This window comes from Thamnophis sirtalis, unplaced genomic scaffold, assembly GCF_051295495.1.
Source record: "Thamnophis sirtalis isolate CommonGarterSnake01/CBP01778 unplaced genomic scaffold, rThaSir2_p1.2 scaffold_1, whole genome shotgun sequence".
NCBI lineage: Eukaryota > Metazoa > Chordata > Lepidosauria > Squamata > Natricidae > Thamnophis > Thamnophis sirtalis.
Window position 1 is genome coordinate 29,645,137 of NW_028261381.1, and position 18,348 is coordinate 29,663,484.

The 18,348-nt window shown below is 38.5% G+C and overlaps 1 protein-coding gene across 7 annotated transcripts in view; it reads right to left on the bottom strand.

The window, feature by feature from the left end:
* The window catches only part of SLC4A10 (solute carrier family 4 member 10), a 182,039-nt gene that overhangs the window by 78,085 nt on the left and 85,606 nt on the right, over positions 1-18,348 (bottom strand). The window lies entirely within an intron of this gene.

Here is an 18,348-nt window from a genome sequence, read left to right on the forward strand (position 1 = left end):
AAGGATATGCTTCCTTGTACCATCCCATCCAACATCCCAGCTCACCTCTTTTCTTTTCAGAGTAGGTATTTCCAAACAGAGCACTAGACCAACCCCTACCCTCACACCATTTTATTAATCATCATCTTCTTCTTCTTTTGACGACCCCCATAATCTCTTATGGGGTGGAGTCTGGGCAACTGAATGGAACTAGCAGAGTGTTTTAATGGCTGGATGCCTTTTCTGTCACCAATGAGGAGTTTTGTTCAGCAGACATATTCTCATGATGCCCAGAGAAATATCTGCCTCTACCTAGGATCGAATTCACAACCTCCTTATTGTGAGGCGAGACCTCCACCTCTAGGCCACTGCACCACTCTACACCATTTTATTAATGATTTCTATAAAATACCTCAAGCACTTAATAGAATGGACAGAGCCTGGCTAGTGCAGAAGAAATGTCAGTGGTCATATTGGTGCTTATCCCTGATGTAGATAGAAATTGTTAAAGTAGATGTGGCCCAGGGGTGGGTTTCTACCAGTTCTAACCTCTTCTGTAGAAGAGGTTCCACAAATCTACAGTGCCGTTTAGAACCGGTTCCAGCTCCCTCCCCCCCCCCCATCCGCACATCATCAAGATGAAGAGCGAGAGGAGGAATTCTGGGAATTGAAGTCCACAAGTCTTAAAGCTGTCAAGTTTGAACACCCCAGGGGGGTTTTCTTTTAAAGGGTTAAGAGTGCAAGGGTCTTGTAACTTGACAGCTTTAAGACTTGTGTGCTTCAAATGCCAGAGTTTCTGAGCCAACATTTTGGTTGCTAAGCAAGAGTGTTGTTAAGTGAGTTTCACCACATTTTACAAGTTGGCCACACCCACCCAGTCACAGTCACATGGCTGGCAAGCCATTCCCACACAGTCACATGGCTGGCAAGCCACTCCCACAAAGCAGGCCACACCTACAGAACAGGTTCTAAAAAAATTTGAAACCCACTACTGATGTGGCCCCTATTAAGAGTTCTTTTAGTTCCTGAATTATTTTTATCTTTCCACTGGGGAGGGGAAATGTTCACTATAAATGTAAGATGAATTTAAACATGACAATGAATAATTGCAATCACATTTGCTTTAAAAATGAATTGAATGTGTGGATGTCCAACAAGAATAAACTAAGGATAAGCAAAATTCATTGACTAGGAAAAAAATATTGTGTGGAATATTCCCTTCTCTCTGGATTATTTTAAAATTCATCTTTATTTTATTCTGGGGACTATTTGGTGATTTGATGAACTGGAGGCAGTCTGAAGGGGTCCGTTGTGATTCAGCCCCCCAAAATCTGTTCCCTTTGCAACGCCATGTCCAGAATACTTTGATCTACTTCTGATTTAAAGGATTTACTTTCCAGAGCATTAATTTCCAGAGGAAATTCAGCATGGTCCTGAGGCAAGTTTTATACATCCCTACAAGAAAGGAAGAGGAATGTAAATGTTCATTTTTTTAGGGGGAGGCACGACACTACATGGACATCTGGTTTGAAAATACATGCTGGCTTCTGGTGGTTATTCTATACTTCCCACTGTTTCTTTTAGATCCCAGTTCTTTTCTTCAAGGTTTCTGATTTAGTTTGGTTTTAAAATTGATAGGTTTCATGTTTTGAGAAGCAGTGAGCATCACAAAAAATATAATGCCAATAGGAATTAAATGCAGGAATTAAATCAGTAGACAAGTAACTGAGTTTTCTATTAAAGCAGTTGTTTTTGTTTTGGAGAAAGTCATGAACTGAAGGACTTCTACACAAGAAATAGAAATAACTGTCTGAACAATGTTGGCATATCACCACGTTCCATGGCAGAGAAAGACTCTTCACAAAAGAGCAATGCCTCACTGCCTTGTGCTCACAGGGGCGGTCTGGGCCTTCATTATAGGGGAGTTTTGACTCACCCTACCTCCTACTTCCTGGGATCCTGCTGTAGCTCCATGCTGATCTGATTAAGTCAAGGAGTCGAATGGAGAACATGCAAGCATGCCAGGCATTTGAAAGGTAGCAGAGCACAGCAAGCACAAAAACAGGGGGAAAGGCTCTCAATGTATTCTCTTTTATATTTGTGCAAAGGGTAAATGTGTTTTAGGGATGGATCTTGGTTACGAGCTGGTAACTGAGCTTATATTATTATTATTTGTACCCACAAGTCAGTTTTTAACTCCTGGATATTGCCTGGACACATCTTTGCAGTTTTCTTGGCAAGGTTTGTCCTCGACTCCTTCCTAGGAATGAGAGAGAGTGACTAGTACAAAATCACTCCATTGGCTTCATGCCTAAAGTAAGACTGCTGTAGAACACACAATCTCCTGGTTTCTAGGCCAGAGGCCCTCAACCTTTTTGGCACCAGGGACTGGTTCCATAGAGAGAGATTTATCCACAGACTGGAGAGGGTGTGGTTTCGTGTGCTGCCTGCATCCCGTAGATGGGGCTTTGCTTGTTTGCACAGCCCAGTTACTGGCATGCCATGGACCAGTGCCAGTCCATGAGGAGTTGAGGATCCCTGTTCTAGACTGATGCCTTAACCATTACACCAAACTAGCTGTCAGTTGAGTTTTAAGTGAGCACTTACTGACTAACAGTTCTCTGATCTCAGCTCTTAGCCAGAACAGCAAACACAAACTGTCTAATGGTTTACTGCAAACTCTATGAACTCACAAACCTGTCAAATGGGCTCTATAGACCAACAGACATAAAAACAGCCCTGGGGTGGAAGTAAAAGAAGACAGCAAAATTCTGTGCACAACCGGATGCCTACTCAAATAATAATGCTTTCTGCTGACATACTTTGTTGTTAAGAGATGTTTATGCAAATGTAGCATAGTTCCCTATAATTGTTGCTGGAATAATTATAAAATTTTAGATAACACAAAGCAAGTAAACATATCTGATTCTCCCGCTTCCATAACAAACCTGTGAGGAGAGTTGGGCTGAGAGAGAGAGAGAGAGCAATTGGCCCAAAGTTGGTCAGCTGATTTTGCTGCCTGGAACTCACTCTACTGTTTCCTAGGCCTGCCTTTTAATCAGTATGTCAAAGTGGCTCAAATGAATTCTCTGAGTGAATAAGAGAGTACGTAAATGTCCCTTGAAGCTTGTTCCAGATTTTAACAGATGACTGCACCAAAGCTTGTGTTAAGGCAAGATAGACAGGATGTCAGTGTGTTACAGAGGGAAAGCTCCTTCTTGTGTTGCCTCTGAGGTATTAAATAACAAATTATGTCCAGGTAATATTCACAGCGTTCTTTGTTATCTCAACACCCAAAGGGTTTTTGCTTCCTCTCAGCAGTCTCAAAAAAGAAACATCTTTTCGATCATTACACTCTGAATAGGATCTGCATTTCTGGAAAACATAAAACGATGGCTGCGGTTTCTGCCACTCTGCTTTGCCATGGACAAGATTGTCCTAATTGCACAACAGCCATTCTTTATTAAAGGCAAAGCAGCAACCAAGGGTCTTCAGCTACAGTGATGGTGCACTCTTAAAGCATGGCTTTACTGCATGGCGATGAGAGACCTAATTTCTCAGCTGCCAAAGAATAAGAATCCTCCATCAGTTTCTGTAGTTTGGTACACTTGTAACACAACTATGCTAAGCTGTTCACATAGAATGGGACAGAATCAGAGGTGACATTCTACCGGTTGGGACTGGTTCACTCAAAACGGTAGCGGAAATTGTGGGTGGCCCCACCCACCCATCCCGGCTCTATGGCATCCCATTTAGGCGTGGAAGGCTGAGCGCATGCACAGAGGTGGCACGTGTGAGTGAAGCCAATGTGAGTGCGCACACACTCACATTTGTGAATCAGGAGGGAAAGTAAGTGAATACCATCCCTGGACAGAATGGGGAGGAAAGAGCTAGTTTGAGAAATGGCAAAAATAAAAATGGATACCTTTTTCAATTGCAACAACAATTACAAATGGACAACCATGGTGTATTACAGGTAGTCCTCAGGTTATGATGGCAGATGGGCAGGCTTCATGTGACCACATCATTTGCTGACAGCTTTTCCATCAATACCTGCTGCCATTGTTAAGTGAAAATCATATGAGTCATTAAGTAAGGACCTCACGTAAGTGTGACTTTTGACTTCTTGCTGGCTTTCCCACTGAATTTGCTTTTGGGGAACTGGCAGGGAACATTGGAACTTAGCATTACATGATTCCAGGGATGTTGCAATGGCTGGAACTTCAAGAATCAGTCATTGCCCCCTTTGTTCAGTGATCATAAGATTAAATAGTGGTTGAACAAATGGTTGTAACTGGAGGACCACCTGGTTTGCAAATCCATGCCGAAGTCCATCATAAAACTGATCCATACAAAGACTAAACCCAGCATGGGCATGAACTTGATTGAGGACAGATGCTGACCTTGCACCACTTGGAGGAATCTTCAAGGGAAAGGGCTGGGAAATATGAGGACAGAAGGAATGGCCTTGAAGGACAGGAAGAAGAGCATCTACTGTGATGGTAAAAGGTACCCCCATAGGCATGTGAGCCACAACACTACCAAGGCAAGAGTCAGAAAAAAGTGGCCAAGAAAGTATCATAAGTAAACGTCTCAGGTTACCCTCTCCCAGGTTCACATGAAGATAAAAAGGGAGTGCATCTAGACGTACTAGATTCTGTTAGTATAGCATTACAATAAAAGTAATTCTGAACTACATGGTACTAGTTTTCTAATTTGGTCTACCCTGAAGAGCTGACAATGGGAGTGGGACCACATCTCCTTTTCATTTTCTGATGATGCTACCAAACCACTACTACTACCATTTTGCCTCAGTTTTATTTAGTTCCTAAAACAATAGGTATTTTAGTGTACAACTAGTATGAATGCCTCTCGCCTCCGTTCTATGGTACCTGGAGCATCCATAAGTGCTCTGAAGGTATTTAGTTTTTTTTTTCTTCCAAGAGGTGCAGAATAGGTGTTTTAAGCTTTCATGAATCTCTGTTTTATTTTGAACTAATTCCCACAAATTCTCCCAAAACAAAAAGCTAGCAAAAGATGCTGTGTCTCCTAGTAACTTTGTAGTCCCAAATATATCTTTGCAGTTCCCTACCACTCTCTTTGCTAAAGATAAAATGTTGTCCTTGACCAGAAAAAAAAAATCCTTTCCTGAGTCAATAACAACAACAACAAAACCATCCTTAAGAGCTTAATAAGAAGTAGAATACTTATAATAGCACAAGCTTTCATAAATTAGTATACATTGTCATCTGCATGAAATTGTGATTTTTTTTCAGTTAGCAAGGCAGAGAAAGAAAATAAATGTAAATAATACTGACTGTGACAATAAAGTAAAAAAGAATATATAAAATAAGCATGATGACAGTTCATTAAACAATACTGCTTAAAACACTAATATTCCAGCATACTGGTTACATTTTATTGTAGGAATGAAAACTGATCATGACACAGATTTAAATCAATAAAATAACTTACTTACTTACAAATGAATGTGCACAGAGGATTCCGAAGAATGAATAGGGGAAGTTCGAAACAAAGACCCAATTTATTATGAGTTTAAAGTAGGTTACTCTGAATTTTTAATCATACAAAAATAGTTCTTCTTCCATGGACTCCCTAGAGCCATATGTTAAATAAGCCTGAGGAATAAAGTTTAGCCTGCTATAAAATCCAGCCAAATGGATGTCTATGTTGTTAAGCTCTTTAAGTTGTTCAAGCCAAAATTATCACAAAGGATAAAATGTGAATACGGAGTGCTATTTTCAGGAAGCATCTTAAAAAGACAGAAAACCTTAAGAAAGGTATGAGAAAAACCTCAGATAAAATATTTTACCCTCAAATCTATGTGTAGTACAAAAAATATTACTGATATATTCCATGATCTTTTTGGGAGTCTATCAAGAAAAGGCACGTTAAATGCTACATAATCAGAATCAGAAAATCAAAGCAATGTGTAGACTGCTTTCTTTTCTCCATCTCTTTTTCGAGAACAGTTCCTTAAGAAGCAGATAGCACAGGGCTGTCTTAACATGTGGGCCTGATGGACACTTGCCCTTGGGCCCCATGAGCATAGGGGCCCCATACTAATCTTTTTTTAAGTAAAATTTTTATTTTCAAACAAACGCAAACACACAAAACATATAACATAAAAACCTCTTCAACTGCATACAGTGTGTCGATTGGTTACAAGGTCTTTCTGCGTCCATAGTCATCATTTGAGCTTTATCAAAATTCACATATTGTCAATCAAATATCTTTGTATATATTATTATTATACTTCATTTGTTTGCTTATCACTATTGTTTCTCCATTTTAAATAAGATATTCTAAATATGTATCCATTTATATTATAATGATTCATTATATCATCTTCAATATATCCAATAATAAAGATTTTTATATCCTATTCTAAATCATTCTATTATTTTAGCATTGATATCATTCTCTAATTTTCAATTCCATGTTTTTTCCATTAGTATCATCAATCTAATATACATGTATACAAATCGTTATAATTGTTAAACATCCATTAAGCATAGCTATTATTACATCCTATTTATATGAAACATATTAAATTTGAAGTAAACTTATATTATGGCATTTCATTACATCATCCTGAAATCATCCAATGATATTACATCTTTATATTCTATTTTATATAGAATTATTTATCTTTTATAAAAAGGTTTTTCAACATCATCTCCATCATCCTCACCGTTTGTATAAAATTTCATATTATAAATCTAGTATATGTAAATGATTTATTATCATTATTAATCATTTATTTGGCTATAGCTATTATTACTTTGTCTTATACATAGTATTCAAAATTTAAATACATTTAACTAAATTTTATTGTGACATTTCATTTCATCATCCTGTATCCTTCCAGAAATAGTGCAGTCCAATATCTCTTGCCATTTGTAAAATCTGTATTCTAAGTGTTTTCTTGATAAGTCTTATGTGGACTTCTCTTGACAACTTGTTATTCATTGCATATCTTATAAAGATTTGAAACCCTCTATCTATTCCTTTCATCAGCTTGACTTTTGTTATCGCTGGTGCTTCTGCCGAAATTACTCTCATTGTTTGCCAAATTTTCTCCCCTTTCTTCATCTATATTTTGACATCTGAAATAAAGGTCCAGTTCATCGATCTCTCCTTTCCATATTTCCCACTTATCATTTCCCTCCACTCTCGATTTGCTGTCAGTGTCAACAATTTTCTTATCACTTTCATATGTCTCTGTGGTTTTTTGAACTCTGTCCTCAAATTTCATCGTTGTTTTATAAATATTCTCAACTCTTCCCTCCATACTTTCTGTATTTTGATCTATAATTTCAATTCTCTTTTAATTCTCTCTGTGATTATTAAGACTTTTTGAATTTCTAGCATAATTCTTTGCAATGTTAGTCCCTTTGGTTCTTCATATTGGGCATATTTCCGGGTTATAGACACCGCAACTAAAACATCCAAGGCTTTTGCTAGGTTTCAAACAAATTCAGTAAAGTTTTTCAGGTCAAAGCTTTCTCTTTCTTTCAAAGAAACACCTGTATAACTACTGACCCTTTCAGTAAACAAAGCCAATATCTTTGCATTATCAGATGTTGCCAAGCTTCTAGCCTCTAGATGGCAGTGTTACATTCTTTTCCTCTGTTTTTGCCTCTCTTTCTAAGCTCCGAACTCCGCAACAAAAGAAAAGAATGTTTAAAGATTACGAATCAGCTGAGCCTTGCAAGTCTTGCGAGGAAAGAAACTTTTAATTCACAAAAACAAAAAACAGAAGAAGTATAGAGGAAGAAGGAAAAAAGACCACTCCAGTTTAAAAGTAAGAGGCATTTGTAAAAAGGCCATCTATACAAAACAAACAAAATTAAAGTGAAAAAGATAACACGATAGTTTTAAACCAGGGTTAATTCGCTGCTTACTTCCTTCTGTCTTCAATTTTATTTTAACTAAGTCTTTTGGGTTTTCTCTTCTCTAATAATAAGGATTTTTCTCACCATTCCGACACACTATCTCTCCTGTTTTGCTTCCATTTCAGGGGACTGTCCCAATCTTCTGCAGCCATTTTGACTACTTCTCTTGTAGCCAGCAAAAAGAGCTTTCTCCTGGATCGATCAGGGACTTTGTGATGTCCCTGAGATCAGCAGGACATGCTCTTCTCTATCACCATTCCTTCAGAACGATTTAGATCCAAAAAGGACTGTCCAGCAACAGAGATATCGACAGCAATCCTGGAGCTCCAAGATTGCATGTTGTGTCGTCGCGACATCAAGACCCGCTGTGTATGTTGACCCTTCAATGCACCTTGTATCATATAAATACAGCAACTGTATGGCTTACTGAATATTATTGTATTTTTCAAGCCTCGTGTATTGTTCAAATGTTTATCATGTTGATTAGTTGTTGTTGCAGAGCATGTTTTTAATGTTTCAACACTGATTTTGTTGGCAGTGCCAATAAAATAAATATATGTTTAATTTTATTGACCATTTTAATTTTTATTCCTGTGAGTAGTTGTTGTAGGAGCCCTAGTACACTGCTTTGCCTGGGGCCCATAATGCTGTTAAGCCAGCCCTGATATAGCACGCTAGAAAAGTCTGTGAAATCTATTATTGCTCTGTTAAACATACTCTTTTTCATTACATACCATGTTTCCCTAAAAATAAGACAGGGTCTTATTTTCTTTTGACACCAAAATAAGCACTTGGCCTTATTTTCGGGGAGGTCTTAGTATTTTTGAAATGCAAGAGGTGGCAAGCGTGGTCACCTCATGGCTGCTGATGTGTTATAACATTTTTGGAGAGGACTTATTTTGGGGGGAGGGTTTATTTTAGCACATTGACTCATTGGGCTTATTGTCCGGGCAGGTCTTATTTTCAGAGAAACATAGTATATATATATATATATATATATATATATATATATATATATATATATATATATATATATATATATATATATATATTACACAAGCTTATTTCTTGTTTGCACACAGCATATATTGTTTTGCTTTGGAGCAGCACTATGATCTTTCTAAGCAAGCATCTCTGAATGAAATAAAGAATGGAACAAAATCAAATGGAAAAACTCCTTAAATTCTACTGTACCTTAACAGGTAGTTTACTTAACATATCAGAAGGTTTTGAGCATAGGAATTGTTCTACCTAAAATTTATATGTACACCTAATCTGTTTGCTCAATCTCCACCCCAACCACGTTGGGCAGCAAAGCTTAAATTACGACTCTCGTCACATTTACTTGAATAGTATTTTTTTTCACCATTGGTGGAAAACCTGCATAACACAAAATCCGTGATTGAACAGAGAATTTATGCAAGTCAAAACTTGCTTTAGAGACTGCCCTCTTCCAAAGCATGAAGGAATATTGGGATGAGGGTGGCATCCTTCACTTCTGGTCTGAACAAGTATATGCCTATAAATTTAGCTACATGAAGAATGTGATGGGAGCATGAATTAATTAAAAAATCTTCCAAGCTGGCAAGATCCAGGGCTTTAAAAATGACATTTTAACAACTGAACAATGCTTTAATAGCTATATGCCCAACTCCTTATATGCTGGGAATTTTAACATCTTCAGCTGAAAATTTCATAATATTTTTTTCAATTGTTGTTACCAAGGTGATAGTTATGAAATAGGTATTTAAAACACAAATAAGTTATTTGTTTCCTCTCTAACTTTTGAAAATGTAACCTAGATCTTTCCAAAACAAACACCTAGCCATGTCAAGTTGACCCATATATTATCAAATTCATCACACATTTATCCTACTCCTTTTAGATAGACTTTCAAAGAGATCCAGAAGCTTCTTTTACACAGGGAAGAGGTTCATACTTGCTTAACACTGTCAGACCCTTGAGTATTTCCAGGTCATTTGGAAAGAAGATGCTGTTTTTCCCTTTTGCATTAGGTTATTTCCCCCAAACCCTAAATTTATACATGGATACTAATATGTACTGACAGTATGGGGACTCTTTTTTAATGGAAATATATAATTGAAGGCCAAGAGAAAAAGACATTTGTGTCACTAACGGTGTTCTTAAAAGGCACAATCTGAGTCAGGATTTTCTTGTTATGGATAAGGGGAGCTTAACATTATTATTTCCAAACAGCTGTAGGAGAGGACCAGGCTAAGCCAAGAGCGGAATCAAATGCATCATCAGTTTGGAGGTGGGAAGTTTGTCCTTTCAGACTTGCAAGATTCTATTAATGTTAAGAGTCGTGGTGGTGCAGTTGTTAGAATACAGTTTTGCATGCCCACAGCCAGCAGTTCAATTCTCACTGGCTCAAGGTTGACTCAGCCTTCCATCCTTCCAAGGTGGATAAAACGAGGACCCAGATTATTGCGGGCAATATGTGACTCTCATAGGGACGCGGTGGCTCAGTGGCTAAGATGCTGAGCTTCTCGATTGAAAGGCTGGCAGTTTGGTGGTTCAAATCCCTAGTGCTGCGTAACAGGGTGAGTTCCTGTTACTTGCCTCAGCTTTTGCCAACCTAGCAGTTTGAAAGCATGTAAAAAATGCAAGTAGAAAAATAGGGACCACCTGTGAGCCTTTGGCATTTGGTCATGCCGGCCACATGACCACGGTGACATCTTCTGACAGTGTTGGCTCTTCGGCTTTGAAATGGAGATGAGCACCACCCCCTAGAGTCGGGAATGACTAGCACATATGTGTGAACCTTTACCTTTATGCTGACACTGTAAACCATTTGGAGAGGGATGTAAAGCACTGTGAAGAGGTATATTAGTCTAAATGCTATTGCTAATGTAGCCTTTCAATAAAGTACTATTAATTCATCTAGTCTAGTTTCTTGTCTAGTTTACCTGAGAGGGCTAACAATAGAGGGCATTCTGCATACTTTTTCTTGCCTTAGTTAATTTGATATAATGAGATGAGGCATGAAAATAAAAAAATGAACTACATGTCTCTATAAATAGACTTGTCTTTCAACAATTGATAAGAAAGGATTGTAACCACATTGTCAGCTTTCTCTAAGTGCAACGGTTTCTGCAGTACATAAAACACTACAATGCCTGACATCAGTTATTTATCTCTACAACTGATCCTGATGAGTAATGCTGCTGTCAAAATTGATGCAGAGATCTTTATGTCCTTTCTCAGTATGACATTTCATGTGTAAAAGCTGTGCACACGGACACATTACTCTGTATTTTTTTTAAAAAACCTCCATATATAAGTACATCTGCGAATTTTGGAATCCTATTTTTCAGGTCAACATTCTTCAAGGAAAAATTTGTTTTCATGTAGTAGCCAATAGCAATTAAATATTAAAAAGAGAATACTCTATAGCCTGGCTCCCAAATGACGTAGATTTGATTATGAAAGAGAGCTTAACATTAAATGCATGAAAGAGGATTAAGTAAAAAGCAGAGTGTGTTTGAGTGTGCCAAAATACCCACATCTCTGAAGAGTTTTGCTAGCATCAACAAGTATACCAAAAATTCCAGTGATATAAACAGGAAACAGGATAAGTCAGCCTGCATTCCTACAGCACCAAGTGAAATTTCTATAAATCAGGGTGTATTCATATATTTCATATTTTGACAAATCAAAATGCTATTGATACATTGAGATCTTGAGAAGCAGTGATTTGATCAACTGTTCATAAAACTGACCCAGTAAATAAAGAGGGCAAACCAGTGGTATACAGATCCTCTCCTACTCCTTTCACCAAGCAAAGTGAGTAAGTTCCAGTGAACTCACTATGGCTCAGACATGGACAAAAACGTCCTGCAAATCTCTGATTAATTCCAACAATAAAAATCCCATTTTTTTTCTTTTTAATATCTGGATTAATATTTGAATAAATCATCTGTGGACATCTGCAAGACTTCCCTATTTATTTTATCAATAATTCTGATATTTTATATGTACTTTATTTTCAGTTCACATTGATACCAATGACAATGGATGACTTTTCCACTTTGATTTCTATAACATTCTCATATTTTCAAGTACAAGGTCATTCCATGCCTTTTCTGCCTTGTTTTTTTTTTCTCATGAAAAATCTGTGTATCATTTCTAAGCAATTTCCGTTAATATTTTCTGGGGGGTGGGGGTGGGGGTGGAAAATGAGAAAACCAAAAAATAACTTGCTTCTTCTATCAGTTAGCAAGTGAGCTTTTGGTAACTCATATTAAAAAGCCAATCAACCCAACATTAGCCAAACCTATTCAGGCATTATTCACGGAACATGATAACGCAGAATTCTAAACTGTACAGGTAGCCTGAGAAACGTATTCTTGTTTAGCCTTTTTTAATTTGTTTTTAAGCTACCTGCTAATCACTTAAATGCCCCAAAGAAAGTTTCCAATGTCAGTGGCAAAATAATTGTGTGCCACTCAATAGCTCTGCTGTACACAAATAGCTTGGTGGGATGAATAATGTCTCATCTGGGCTATCATGTAAACAATACTGATATAACTTTCTAGAAGATGCAGAGTATCTTCTTACCTTACTGTCATCCTTATGACAGAAGCCAGAAATCATTGTGGGCAGTTAACAATAGCCTGTGATTCAGTGCTCATGTAAACAGATTCAGAAACAGATTCCAAAGAAAGGCAATGACTCAGAAGGCCAACCACAAATTAACAGCCTGGTTAATGAGCCCATTATGAACAAACCATGGATCAATGGGGGAAAAAAAAACTGTTATATGTAAAGTTCACACTGGGTTTTTCTCTGCAGGGAGAGGTCTGTCCCTCTTATGTAAGTGCTTTTATGCTTATCAATAAAAGATTGATTATAAAACATGGCAAATTTCCAAATTTTCCAGTTGTCAAGAGGAAAACCTTTGTATGGGACTTTGTATGATTTTTTTAAGTTGCAATAAACTAAAATATGACAGAGGAAATATCATGTCTATTAAGATGATAATAAATGTTACTCAGGAAGAGGGAATGGAAATTTAAAACGCAGAACACTTGAATTCAATTTCTCTGTATGGCCTGTACTATATGAAGATATCTCAGCAGCTAGCAGCACTGGATTGATCTCTGTTATGTTGGATCAGGCTAATCAAATATTGGGATGCTGGGTTAGATGGGAAAAAAAACCATCCCAGAAGCATTTGATGACAAAGCTCTTTCTGCAAAGAAAACTATATGGGAATGAAAGGAGTCAAGCTTGAAGGAGTCTTTACTTGGTGTCAAGACACAACACCATGGTAAACAGTCAAACTGAAATTTTTGTTTCCCCTTATTTAATATTTCCTATTATTAAATCTCAATTGCATCGCATCTTATTTATTGCTCTATGTTTTACCCCATGGTTTAAAGAATACTAAAAGATCATTCTCAGGACCTCATCACCATCCTCAGCAAAATTGCATTGGATACTTTCAACCAACTATTTGAGAACAAGAAATGCATGTTTTGGCTTTATAGGTAAAGGTTCCCCTCACACAGATGTACTAGTCATTCCCGACTCTAGGGGGGCGGTGCTCATCTCCGTTTCAAAGCCAAAGAGCCAGCGCTGTCCAAAGACGTCTCTGTGGTCATGTGGCCGGCATGACTAAACGCCAAAGGCGCATGGAACGCTGTTACCTTCCCACCAGAGGTGGTTCCTATTTTTTCTACTTGCATTTTTACATGCTTTCAAACTGCTAGGTTGGCAGAAGCTAGGAACTCACTCACTGCGCTAGGAATTCAAACCGTTGAACTGCCAATCTTTCTGATTGACAAGATCAGCGTCTTAGCCATTGAGCCATCGTGTCCCTTTGGCTTTATACCTTCATCTAAAAGACAATATGAGCTCCTGTGGCAACAATAAAACATTTATGAAAGACTTGCCGGGAAGCAAACAATCAGGGCTCACTGCATTATTCTAATGTCGCCCCCATCTCACTCTGCCCTCTTGATTTTTAGTCTCTATTTAAGTTTACATAATTTTAACCATTTTGTATTATCTTTTTTATCATTTTGCAATGAGAATCACTGGAGTAATGAGAGATAGGCAGCATATAAATTTAATAAATAAAAAATAAATATGGGATAGCCAATCAGTATAATCTAAGGCCACGTAAATAGGTTATACTAGATTCAGTTTTATAAGAAAACTGTAATCATTTCTGATTTGATTTTTACAGCAAAATCCTAGGCATGTCTACATGAATGTTTCTAATGGTTTGATCAAAACTAACCAGGGATCCAAATAGAAAATATTTTCCTATCTTCTATATGATTAAAGGCTGTCATATCAGGCCACATCAGGGGTGGATTCCTGCCAGTTCTAACCTCTTCTATAGAAGAGGTTCCACAAATCTACAGTGCTGTTTAGAACCGGTTCCAGCTCTCTCCCCCCGCCTGTCCGCACATCATCAAGATGAAGAGCGAGAGGAGGAATTCTGGAAGTTGAAGTCCACAAGTCTTAAAGCTGTCAAGTTTGAACACCTGTGGGGGTTTTTTTCTAAAGGGTTAGGGGTGCAAGGGTCTTGTAACTTGACAGCTTTAAGACTTGCGTGCTTCAAATGCCAGAGTTTCTGAGACATTTTGGTTGCTAAGCAAGAGTGTTGTTAAGTGAGTTTCACCACATTTTACAAGTTGTCCACGCCCATCCAGTCACATAGCTGGCAAGCCACTCCCACCCAGTCACATGGCCGGCAAGCCACTCCCATAAAGCAGGCCACACCTACAGAAGAGGTTCTAAAAAAATTTGAAAGCCACCATTGGGCCCATTCACTTTGCTGAAGACTTAGTTATGAAACAGGCTTTCCATATATGTACAAGTAGTCCTTGGCTTACAATAGTTCGCTAAGTGACCATTCGAAGTCACAACGCCACTGAAAAAAGTGACATGACCATTTTTTGCACTTATGGCGGTTGTTGCATCCCCATGGATACATGATTCATATGCTTGACAACTGACTCACATTTATGACAGCTGGAGTGTGCCAGAGTCAAGTGATCCCCTTTTGCGAACTTCTGACAAGCAAAGTCAGTGGGGAAGCCAGATTCACTTAACAACCAGGTTACTAATTTCACAACTGCAGCGATTCACTTAAAAACTATGGGAGGAATAGTTGTAAAATGGGGCAAAACTCACTTAACAAATTTTTCACTTAACAATATAAATGTTGGGCTCCATTGTGATCAAAAATTGAGGACTATCTGCATTGTAGATTTCCTTTCAAGAGAGATTTGTAAATTTCTTCATTTAAAAAATCTGAACAATGCTCATAATGACTCAACACAAACATCTGTTTTAAAGAGATGAGTGACATACAGGAAAGAGGGGAGGGAAATTTCCAGATTAGGATTCCCCAGCATTGCCAATTTGTATAAAACAAACTCACGTGCATCTTTTTTTAAAAAAATTAACCCCCTGTTGGTTTTTGTGACCCTTTTTATTCTCTTAATTCTTATTAATAACAGATTGCGAAAGATACCTTTTCTGCCTTCATATTCTTCCGCAAGGGATGTTAACAGTTTCAAGTCCTACTCTAAAGGCTCATGTCACTTTGCTTTTGTACTTCTAATGCTTATCATTTTAAATACATTTTAAAATAAAAGATTTGTTAAGTTTATTCCAGAAATTACACTGGCACTTCTAAGAAACTAAAATATTTTTTGACATTGCAATACTGTTATTCACAGTATGTTTCACAGTACTGTTATTCACTCATGTTTTTGTAAGATCTGTCACAAGTGAAGGCGAATATACGTGTCCCAGGATAATTTTGCAGGATCCAACCTGGGTCGGTCACCGGGACCAGATGTTTTGTCTTCTGAGCTTTCGGACTCTTGCTGGAGTCCATCCTCAGGGAACTTCTCTGTGTGCTTCCTCTGTGAGAAGTTCTCCGAAAATGGCCTCCAGCATGAGTCCAAAAGCTCAGAAGACAAAACCTCTGGACCCGGTGCCCAACCTAGATTGGGTCTTGTAAGATCTGTCTTTTTAATATAATACTAAAAATGTTCACATCCTTTATATACTTTTAGTGGCTATATTCTTATTCAGGCAGAAAAGTACTTTCCATCATTATTAAGTCCATTAGAAATTTCTCCCAGGGAACAATGCCATTGTAGCAGCATGGGACAACTCTGGAATCGTTAAAGCTGAACTCATTGTTAAAACTGAGCCACTGGGAGAAGCGAATGGGGCTCATGCTTGGGTGAATATGATATGCAAGGCAGAGGAAGACAGAAGGAAATCTCTCCCTGCATATATATGTAAAATATATCAGACTTAAATGACTCTTCTTAAATTTGTAAATGTCTAGTGGTTTTGTGGTTTTAATATTCTGAGGTTCAGTCTTCTGAGCTTTCGGACTTGTGCTGGAGCCCATCCTCAGGGAATGCCTCTCTTCACCAGAATGTGGAGGAAGAGGTTCCCCGAGGATCGGGCTCCAATACAAGTCTGAAAGCTCAGAAGACAAAACCTCTGGTTCAGGGATGGGTTCCGGCTGCCTTTACTACCGGTTCAGTAGTAAACAATTCTGCACTCCATACACATGTGCATTCTACTATAAAATGATCTGCGCATGCACACAACATTAAAAAATGAATAAAAATTACATTTTAATGAAGATTGTTCTGCGCATGTGCAGAACAGAAAATCAAGATGGCACTGCCGATCATAGAACCAGTATGGTTACATGTCTGCTGGAGTTACTACCTATTTGGCCAAACTCAGTGGTGGGTTTAATTTTTTTTAGAACCTCTTCTTGCCGACCATGTGACTGGGTGGGAGTGGCTTGCCAGCCATGTGACTGGGTGGGTGTGGCCAACTTGTGAAATATGATGAAACTCACTTAACAACACTCTTGCTTAGCAACCAAAATGTTGGCTCAGAAACTCTGGCATTTGAAGCACTCAAGTCTTAAAGCTGTCAAGTTACAAGACCCTTGTACCCCTAACCCTTTAGAACAAAACCCCAGGAGTGTTCAAACTTGACAGCTTTAAGACTTTAAGGCTTAGATAGGACTCTTAGAGGTGAGTGGGGCATTTGGTGAGCCAGCCAATCAGTGAGTGGTGGGCAGGGCAAGCATGGTGCGGATGGCTGGGCGGAGGAAGTTGGAACCAATTCTAAATGGCACGGTAGATTTGTGGAACCTCTTCTATAGAAGAGGTTAGAACTGGCAGGAATCCACCCCTGGCCAAACTGAACCGAATAGGTCGGAACCCACCTCTGCTCTGGTCCCAGTGTCCGACCCAGATTGGATCCTGCAACATTATCTTGGGACATATTTATTCGCCTTCATTCTTGTTAATATGTTGAGATATTTTTTTAAATTCCTGGATTGCTTCCAGCAAAAGTTAGTACAGTACAGACTAATCAGCAAATAAAAATGGTGATGGTTTATTTAATGCTTTCAAACTTACTGAACCTCCCAGTGAGGAGGAACAAACTCATTGTACCTTCTAGTGAGAAGGAACAAAAGAAGCAGGAATTCAAGAAGAAGGGGGAGAGGCAGTTTATTACCTGAGGTATCTGGCAGTAAGAGAAGACAGAGTGACAAATTGTTCTGTTGTTCAAATGGAATAAAGAAGAGAAATGAAACAGAAATAAGGAAGCGGGGGAAGAGGAGCTCAGAAGAGAAATAAGAATGGCTGGGTCATTAACCTGGTAAGTTAATAAATCAATGTCTTATAAATTTTCCATGTACAGCTATAATTCTAAAGCATTATAATGTATTGGGGGGTTTAATATACATCTAAAGAAGAAAATATATGGCAAAAAGACCACCCTGCAAATTAGAAACACAATTTCAATAAATGTTCCTGCATGAAGAGATAAAATATCCAAAGACTAATAAGCGAATGCCTCTTTTGAAGAATGAGACATGAGAATCAGGGCAGATTCTGAGATTAAGGGTCCACTGGAATTTCAAATTACAGTAGGGAGTGATCAGAAGGAACTTGGAGATGTGGTGTAGGGTTTTCTGCATAGGCAGGACTAGAGGACCTCCAAGATCCCTTCCAACTCTGTTATTCTGTTATTATTCTGTTAGACAAAGAAATCCTCATGTGATACTATTCTACCTGCTTCCAAACCACCATTTTCATATAAATAATAGCAACAATTAGCACCAGTAAATAGGTCCCTTCATAGATCTAGTAAGATGGTATTCCGCAGGGGTGGGCTGCTGCCAGCGTTACTGCTGGTTCGCAACCCGCACGTGCTGTGTGCGTGCTGTGCATGCATGCGCAGAACAATGTACAGTGAACTGCGCATGTGCAGTCACTAAAATCCAAAATGGCGGAGGCCAAGCGGCAGCGAGGGAACCAGTTTGTGGGTGTGGCAGGCCTGGGTCACTGCCAGTTCTGCAAACCAGGCCTGAATTGGGCTTGGTTCGGCAGCAACCCACCTCTCGTACTCTGTCCAT